The sequence below is a fragment of the Lathyrus oleraceus genome, chromosome 5, assembly GCF_024323335.1.
Source record: "Lathyrus oleraceus cultivar Zhongwan6 chromosome 5, CAAS_Psat_ZW6_1.0, whole genome shotgun sequence".
Taxonomy (NCBI): Eukaryota; Viridiplantae; Streptophyta; class Magnoliopsida; order Fabales; family Fabaceae; genus Lathyrus; species Lathyrus oleraceus.
This window is the reverse complement of record NC_066583.1, coordinates 176,993,699-177,003,578: the sequence shown is the minus strand read 5'-3', so window position 1 is coordinate 177,003,578 and position 9,880 is coordinate 176,993,699.

The following is a 9,880-nucleotide window of genomic DNA, read 5'->3' as shown; positions in this document are numbered from 1 at the left end:
AGACGCTGTATCAACAACAAACACATAAGCCGGTCTATCCAGACGACCTACTTCCACACTGGGGAACTGATTCCACCTCTGCACCTTAATCAAGGCAGCCAGAGTAGCCAAAGCATCTGCCAAAGGATTCTCCTCTCTGGGCACATGATGCAACTTCACCTTGGTGAAAAACGTCAACAATCTCCTCGTATAATCTCGATACGGCACTAAATGAGATTGATGCGTATACCATTTTCCGTTAACCTGATTTATCACCAGAGCTGAATCTCCATATATGACAAGGTTCTTGATTCTCAAATCAATCGCCTCTTCAATCCCCAATATGCAAGCTTCATATTCAGCCACGTTGTTGGTGCACTCAAATGTTAGCCGGGCAGCAAAAGGAATATGGGATCCTTTCGGCGTAACCAAAACAGCACCAACACCGCTTCCATTCACGTTAACGGCCCCATTAAACATCAGAATCCATTCGGATTCAGGGTCAGGCCCCTCCTCCGGGATTGGTTCCTCACAATCTTTCGATTTGAGAAACATGATGTCCTCATCAGGGAATTCAAACTTCATCGGTTTATAATCATCAATGGGTTGCTGGGCGAGGTAATCAGACAATACACTCCCCTTAATCGCCTTCTGGGAGGTATACTGAATATCATATTCTGTCAAAATCATTTGCCACCTCGCAACCCGTCCGGTCAATGCTGGCTTCTCAAAAATGTACTTGATTGGATCCATCTTGGAAATCAATAAAGTGGTATGAACCAACATGTACTGCCTCAGCCGGCGAGCAGCCCAGACCAAAGCACAACAAGTTTTCTCGAGCAGTGAATATCTTGTTTCACAGTCGGTAAACTTTTTGCTAAGGTAGTATATGGCATGCTCTTTTCGACCAGACTCGTCATGCTGCCCCAATACACACCCCATAGACCCCTCGAGGACTGTCAGGTACAGAATTAACGGTCTTCCCTCCACAGGAGGCATCAGAATTGGAGGCTCCTGCAAATACTCTTTTATTTTTTCAAATGCCGCTTGGCAATCATTATTCCACCTGACCGTTTGATCTTTTCTCAACAACTTGAAAATTGGTTCACACGTGGCTGTTAGGTGAGATATGAACCGTGAAATGTAGTTCAATCTACCTAAGAAACCACGAACCTCCTTCTCTGTTCTCGGTTCAGGCATTTCTCTTATTGCTTTTACTTTTGCAGGATCAACCTCGATTCCTTTCTCACTTACAATGAACCCCAGCAATTTACCGGACCGCACTCCGAACGTGCACTTGTTCGGATTCAACCTCAGTCTGAACTGTCTCAGCCGGTCGAACAACTTGGCCAGATCTACCAAATGCCCCTCTTCTGTTTGGGACTTTGCTATCATGTCATCAACATAGCATTCAATTTCATGATGAATCATATCATGAAACAAAGTCACCATGGCCCTCTGATAAGTAGCACCGGCGTTCTTGAGACCGAACGACATCACCTTGTAACAAAAGGTGCCCCATGGTGTAATGAACGTTGTTTTCTCCATATCATCTGGCGACATTTTGATTTGATTATAGCCAGAAAAGCCATCCATGAAGGAAAACACCGAGAATTGAGCTGTATTGTCTACCAACACGTCGATGTGAGGTAGAGGAAAATCATCTTTCGGACTAGCTCTGTTCAGATCTCGGTAGTCCACACACATTCTCACCTTCCCATCCTTCTTCGGGGACTGGCACGATATTTGCAACCCATGGCGGATAATTAGTGACAGCAAGAAAACCAGCATCCCACTGCTTCTGCACTTCCTCTTTGATTTTCATCGCCATGTCAGGTCGAGTTCTGCGCAACTTCTGCTTCACTGGAGGACAATCTGCTCGCAACGGTAGCTTGTGCACAACGATATCGGTATCCAACCCTGGCATATCTTGATAAGACCAGGCAAAGATGTCGACATACTCTTTCAACAATGCCACCAATCTGCTCTTGACACTTTCCTCCAAAGCAGCCCCGATTTTCACCTCTTTCTTAACCTCGTCGGTACCCAAATTCACAACCTCAATCGGCTCTTCGTGCGGCTGAATCACCTTCTCCTCTTGTTTCAACAACCTGGCCAATTCCCCTGGCAGTTCACAATCTTCTTCGCCTTCTTCTTCGGCTTGATAGATTGGATTGTCGAAGTCATACAAGGGTGTAACAGGATTGTTATCAATGAGATCCGGAGATTGATCGCATCTGCATGAATGTGGATTCATGCATTGCTTTAGAACCAGTGTGAGACAAATTGAAAAGAAAAATGAAAACATTGCCATTTTTATTTTGTTTATTTATTTTTATTTTTATTTTTTAAACTGCAAAAATAAATGAAAAACAGGGGACACCGCTTTTAACTGAAAAACATCCTTTTATTAATGATGCAAATTTGCAAATTTAAACATGAGGTGGCCCTTACAATGGACCATTACGCGTCGGGCAACACGTATGGCTTTCATGCATATAAAATCAAAACAGGAAAAATATTACTCTTCCAGCAGAGTGACCCGGATGATCTTTTCAGCCTTCCAGTTCTGGATTCCCATCCCTGGTGTGCACGGCTTTATCCACCGGTCCATGTCACAGTCACTATCAGCGTCGTCACTCATCATGCAGATGTGATCCGGATCCAGCATTCCGGCACTAGTGAAGGTGACCGACGTACGACGTCCTCTGCCTTGTCCCGAGCCTCTGTTCGGCTGGTACCCCACTCCGAAGCGATCTTTCTTCGCAGAGATGTCTATCATTCTGCCCCAACCAGGAGCCTCTCCATTCTTTACCACCTCGGCGGCCTGTTTGTATGAAGCAATGGACGGTTTCTCTTCTTCCTTGGCAAACAGAGCATTCTCCACCTTAACGGTTTCGAAAGCTTGACTCGGCGTCTCCCATATTTCGCCGTCCATCTCCACGTATTTAAACGAGGACAGGTGGCTAACAAAGATGTCCTCTTCTCCGCACACAGTGACGACTTGTCCCTCCCAGATATATTTCAGCTTTTGGTGCAAAGTCGAGGTCGCTGCCCCAGCAGCATGAATCCACGGCCTACCCAACAAGCAACTGTATGCCGGTTGGATATCCATGACATAGAAAGTCGACTTGAACACCTCTGGGCCTATCTTCACAGGCAGCTCAACCTCTCCAAACACGGCCCTCTTCGACCCGTCAAATGCCCTCACTATTAAATCAGTCGGAGTCAAAATCAGCCCGTCACAATTCAGCTTATCCAGAGCCTTCTTCGGCAACACATTCAATAAGGAGCCGGTATCAACCAGCACATGCGAAAGCACGGCTCCTTTGCACTCCATTGCAATGTGTAGAGCCCGATTATGATTTCTCCCATCTACAGTCAAGTCCATGTCTGTAAAACCCAACCCATGGCTGGCATGCACATTGGACACGACCGTCTCCAACTGGTTTATTGTTATCTCTTGAGGAACATAGGCTTTCCTCAAGATCTTCAGTAAAGCTTCCCTGTGCCCCTCAGAGCTTAACAGCAACGATAAAATCGATATTTTGGAGGGAGTTTGCTGCAGATGGTCCACCAACTTGTACTCGGATTTCTTGATGATCCTTAAGAATTCCTCTGCATCATCATCAAGTTTTTCTTCCGACCCAACCGGCGCCGGTGTCACGTCAGGAGTACCATTATTCACCACTGCTTTCCCTTTTGCCCTGGCTAAAGCCTCGGCCTTTTCTTTTTTCTCTTTTTCTCCTTCTCCTCCCCTCAGGGCATCCGGAGCAAATAATCTTCCACTGCGAGTGAAACCGCTGGTACCGGCATTATCCACCTTTGAAACGGTGGTTTCACTTGCAGTCTGGTCTTCCACTTTCTCACCATTACAATACACTTCTCCACCATAATGCCATGGCACGGCATCATCTTTGTCATACGGAATTGGTCCAGGTACCGTGATGGTAACTGGAGCCGCCTCAGCAAGAGTTGACAAATCCACCGGATCAAAGTAAATTGTTATGGTGGAGACCTCATCTTTTCCCTTATCAGCCTTCTCTATCAAGATACTCCCCTCGTCCATCAGACCCTGGACAGTCTTCCTCAACCATTCACACCCATTGACAGAAACAGTGCACTCAGCACAAACATCATTACAGCCCGGATTGACCCCATTCAACATCAACTGCCTCTTAACCTCAGCCAGAGGAGTCTTCAACTGATCCACACTTGACAGCCCAACTCTATTCTCTTCAGAAATGGCATTCACCCCCCTTTGACCATGCGCAGGCATGGGATTAGCATTGACGTTGGGAGATGGTGCGAAGTTGATAGCTTTCGAATCCACCAAGTCTTGAACTACGTGCTTAAAAGCTTTGCAGTTCTCTACATTGTGTCCGGGAGCACCCGAATGGAATTCACATTTGGAATTTTCATCATAGTTAGCTGGCCTTTGATCAGGTCTCAAAGGTGCCAGCGTTCTGGTCTGTACTAGTCCCAAGTCTATCAACTTTTTGAACAGGAAGGAATAAGTCACCGATGGCCTGTCGAACTGCCTGTCAACTGCTCTCCCCCGCACCTGGTAACCAGCCCTCTGAGGCCTCTGTTGAAACGGTTGTCTCTGTTGCTGAGGTTGTTGCTGCTGTTGCTGTTGTTGCTCAGCAGGAATAGTTACCGCAGTAGTATGCTGGAAGTAACGATCCCTACTGGGTCCCCTTTGCGCATATACCGCACTGATATCACCTTCCTTCTTCCTCTGACCATTCCCAAAAGGCTTTTTCGACCCTGAAGAAGAAGCGCTACCCTGAATCTTCCCGAGCTTCAACCAGCTCTCAATTCTCTCTCCGGCCACAACTATATCTGAAAAGTTGGTCACCGGACAACCAACCATCCTCTCAGCATATGCCCCCTGCAGGGTCCCCATAAAGAGATCAGACATCTCCCTGTTAACTAGAGGAGGTTGCACTCTGGCAACCAACTCCCTCCATCTTTGGGCATATTCTTTAAATCCCTCGTTATTTTTCTGAGACATACCCTGCAGCTGGGTACGACTTGGAGCCATATCAGCATTGAACTGATACTGTTTAAAGAAAGCATCCCCAAGATCTTGCCAGCTCTTGATATCTGAGGACTTAAGCTTGGTGTACCACTCCAGTGAGCCTCCGGACAGACTGTCCTGGAAGAAGTACATCCATAGCTTTTGGTCCATGGTGTAAGCTGAGATCTTACGGACGAACGCCTGCAGATGAGTCTCGGGGCAGGAACTCCCATTATACCGATCAAACGCGGGCGCTTTGAACTTTTGCGGGATCACAATCCCCTCTACCAGCCCCATGTTTGACATGTTAACCACCCCAGGAGTGGCATAGCTCTCCAAGGCCCTGATTTTCTCAGCCAGCAGCTGAATCTCTTTGTTCTGCGGCGGGGCACCATATTGACCGAAAGGTTCGTTGTGCATCGAGAACTGATCAGCCTCTCTGTCTTCCTCTCTGTCGTCATCAATACCGAAGAAAGGCGGGAACAGACTGTCTTTCATATTCTGCCCAGGTTGACCACCAGCAGCGCCGAAACCTCCAGCAGTGTTATTCACTATACCCACTGTTGTTCTCTTGCCACCATCTCGAGAACCACCCAGCCCCTGGTTGGAGACACCATCCAGGTTCACACCACTATTTGCCGCTGAAGCCCGCTCGAGCTTCTCAACCTTATCAGCTAGAGCTTTCTGACCAACTGCAAAACCTTGCATAATGTTGATCAGCTCATTCATTTTGTCCTTCAGCTCAAGGATATCTGTATTCGGGAGATCCATCAGTCTGGGAGTATTACGGCGCGTGAAGTATCTGTGCGGGCGTGTTGAGTGCAAAGGTACAGTTCTGCGAGCACGAGCAATGATTCCTGAAACAATCAAGCACGTTAGCAACAGATACCTGCAAAATAAAACACAAGTTATTATGATCATGCGTGAATGCAGTGTTTATCCACATGAGGAACACTTTGTCTCTCGATCCTGGTTTCATCGAGACAAATAACAATCCGGCAACAATATTCTGATATTCAGCGTTTGATTTCCTCATACAGATCAGAGATATATGATTTAGCAAAATACCCCCAACCATGTGTGTGTGCTGTGTGAGTGCATACGGTAAAGCAAATAAAGCTTGAAGATCAATCACTGAATGAAAATCACCATCACATAACAAAATGCACAATAAGTGCCATAGTCATACATCAAATCAGATACAAATCTCCAGAATCGGGAAAGAAATACAAGCAAATGAATTCCGTCAACAAGCCTGACGGTAATCCAACACAAATGAAAGATCTAGCCTGATGAGGGTCCCACAGATGGCCCTATCTCAGCTTCCATCTTCGCGAACTCTACGGCGAACCTGAGCTCGGTGTTCTCCTGCTGTAATCTCCCCACTTCCTTCTGGTGAATCTTCATCTGCCTGAAGTAATGATCTCTCTCAGCAATGTAATGATCTCTCTCAACAATACAATGATCTCTCTCAGCGATGATCTTCGCTTTCTCCGTTTCCTTAACCTTCAGCTTGGCCTCCCACTCGGCAATGAGAACTCGGACTCTGTCGTCTCTCTGATCCTTCACGAGAATCTGCCTCCTCTTCTGATCTTCGATGACTTGGGAAGCCCTAGCCAGTCTCCCCTTGGTAATGTCGTGCTCCTTTGTCGAAGATGCCAAAGCCTGACTGACCTTCCCATAGTAGGCAGTATCCATCTCAAAGCGCTTTGCTTCCAAGGCATGTCGCTTGTCCTGATCCTCCATCTTCACTCTGATCTCCTGGTTAGCCATCTGAATCCGAGCAACACTCATCTCCAATTCCGCTTTCTCTGTAAGCAACTGATCTCTGGCTCTCTTCATCTCAAGGAACTCTTCCATACTAACAGTGGAAGTCGGACCCTCAATCATAGGACACCAAGGATCACCTCCCGGAAATGGTAGATGTGTAATCTCAATTCTCTTCCGCAACCAATCATCAAATAGAGGAAAATACCGACTGTTGACCTTGCCATAAGGGACTTTACCCTTTCTCTGGATATCACGCCACTCATCCAATACCTGCCTTAGCTTGGCCTGATTGCCATCAATCGGGAAGTAAAAAGACTCCTGGATCTCCCGCCCGAGAGGAGGACCCTCTACAGCAAACCCCATCTGTCTCCTGAGAAGCACCGGGTTGTAATTGATGCAACCCTGCACTCCCACAAGAGGCACATTGGGAAGACTCCCACAACTGTATATAAAATCCCGTCCAGCCATACCATTATGAGTCCAAGCGATGTCAGCAGCCCGTAAACCCATCAACCTGAATGACCACCTGACAGTAGGATCAAGATGAGCAAAAGCACCTCGGGAAGGCAAATACCCCATAAACCACCTGAATAGCAACTGAGCACAACATCTGATCAAACCACCACGTCTCTTCTCGTTCCTGTTATGAACCGAGTAGTAAACATCTCCGATCAGAGTAGGAATAGGGTTTCTCTGCATGAACAATCTGATAGCATTATGGTCCACAAAGCTCTTCTGATTAGGAAACAAAATAATCCCATAAATGCTCACAGCAACCAAAGCACAAACCGTCTTCCAATTACCCACTGCAGCATGTTCCTTGGCATTAGCTTCCAAGAAACTCAAGTGAAATCCAGGTAATTTCCCCTTTTCCTTCAAACCCTCCTTGATCATTTCCGGACTCAAATAAAGAGCACGGGAAATCCCAAGGACATCGGGCTCCACCCTAGTAACATGGAAAGGAATCTGATCACGGATCTGCATACCCAGGATGCTGGCATAATCCTCCATCAGAGGCCCCAACAAATAATCTGGAAACACGAAACATCTCAGCCCCGGGTCATAGAACTGGAGAAGTGTATGAATGGCGCTCCTGTCACTATCAGTGAGTCTGAAAACCATCTTCAGAATACTACCGTATGACTCTCTGAACATCCCCACATGATCGGGCGTAATCAATGCTATCATCTCCTTCAGCACACCAATCTCTGGGTCGAAGAAACTATAGGCAACATCGGGCTTCAAACCGGTCCTCATATCTGAGCAAGAAGTCTCTCAACCAGGATCTTGACCAAAAATGTCCCTGCATATGGATAAACATGTGTTAGATGCAGGTAAATGCAAGATGTAATGATGCTGATGAATGAATGCAATGCATTGCCATCCTCCAAGCCATCTGATCATCTGCACTCTGAGTTACAGCCTTGATTTCTGAACCGATCACAACCATCTGAGGGAACATGTAACCACAAATCCAACTCAAAGGTTCCGAAATAAACGGAACTGACTGATACACCATCATCATCACCAAACAATCTCTGAGCAGATACCCAATAATCTTTGAATCGGCCCGGGGAATCCTGAAATAAACGGATCCCCACTAATAAATAACACGGACAACACTCCGTCGTCTCAGAAATAAATGGCCATAAATCCGACTTATAAATATGACTCTGATCAACGGAACCAAAAGTCACCATCTGAGTCACCATCTGAACATGCCTCTGAAAGAATCACCCTCCCCTCACAGGTAAATTCTAATCAGGTCATCCTAAGGCGGATAATAGTCTCGACAATCGGGCAAAGATACTCAATGGGTTTGCCCTTTCGGGTGTGCCATTGTAGCTCTCTTAAGATCGTCTAAACCAAAGATCCGGGAAATGATCGGTCACCAGAGTCAACAGCTCAAATGAAGTAACTCAACCAAAGTGGAGTACCCCACAGAGGAAAGCACTATCAAATGAACCTCGTCCGGCTTGTGGTACATCACGTTTCCAGGCACATGTTGACCTAACATGAAGGAGGCAACATGAGACCACACTAAACCTAGGTGTATACTCGGGCCTGGGTTTTAGCCCCACTCAGAACACCCACCCCCACAGAGGAACCACCTGCACAGAGGATGGCAACATGATAGTATGATGCATGCAGACATTTATGCAAATATATACGCAATCAGGATAATAAATGCAATAAATAAAGCGGCACAAGCAACCTAAACTATCCTAGAACGCTAGGAGAGACTCGCTTAGGGAAGATGGACCAGCACAGGTCAACATCTATAAAAGTCCCCAACAGAGTCGCCAGCTGTCGCATCCGCGAAATACAATCGGCGGGCTAAAACAAAAACAACACAGAGCCGCCACCGTGCGTTATTTATCCCAAAAGAGGGAAAGGAAACGCTCAGAGTAAACCTGGGAAAAGCAAGGTCTCGCGACCAAAGAGAAAGGGTACGGGAGTCGGTTACGCAAGGGGAAGGTATTAGCACCCCTCACGTCCGTCGTACTCGACGGGATCCACGCTCTAACGATAGAAAAAGGTTGCTAAACAAACATCACACACACACACACTGAAAACAACACAGGTGGGGGGAAGAGGAAGAGGGCTCGCTAGGACATCGCATCCTATGCCTACGTATCTCGTCTGGAACGAGAATCAGAGCTGCCGTAGTTCGGCTCACGCACGCCAAACAAGCAAACACAAACACAGGCAAACTGGGAGCCTGAATGCCAATCACTGGACTTACATCAGCAACCGAACCAAAACACAATCAGGATACGGACAGCCAATCGCTGGGCTTACATCCATATCCTGACACACAACAGGGATAACAAGCGGACACACACAAAAAGAAAAAAAAGTGCCCGGAGAGACCTCGCACGGTCTCCTGCCTACGTACCTCATCTGGTATGAGGATCAGGGCGACGTAGTTCCCCTGAAAGGGAAAGAAACTCCAACCAGATACAAAGGGAAGACACACTACCAGGGAGCTGGACTCGAGCCTAGTGTTATCATGCATCATTGCCCTATGTTAAGGTTTCTATCCTGACTTGCACAAGCAAGCTAATCCTAACCAGGAAAAACAAGCATGCAATCATAAACAAAGCA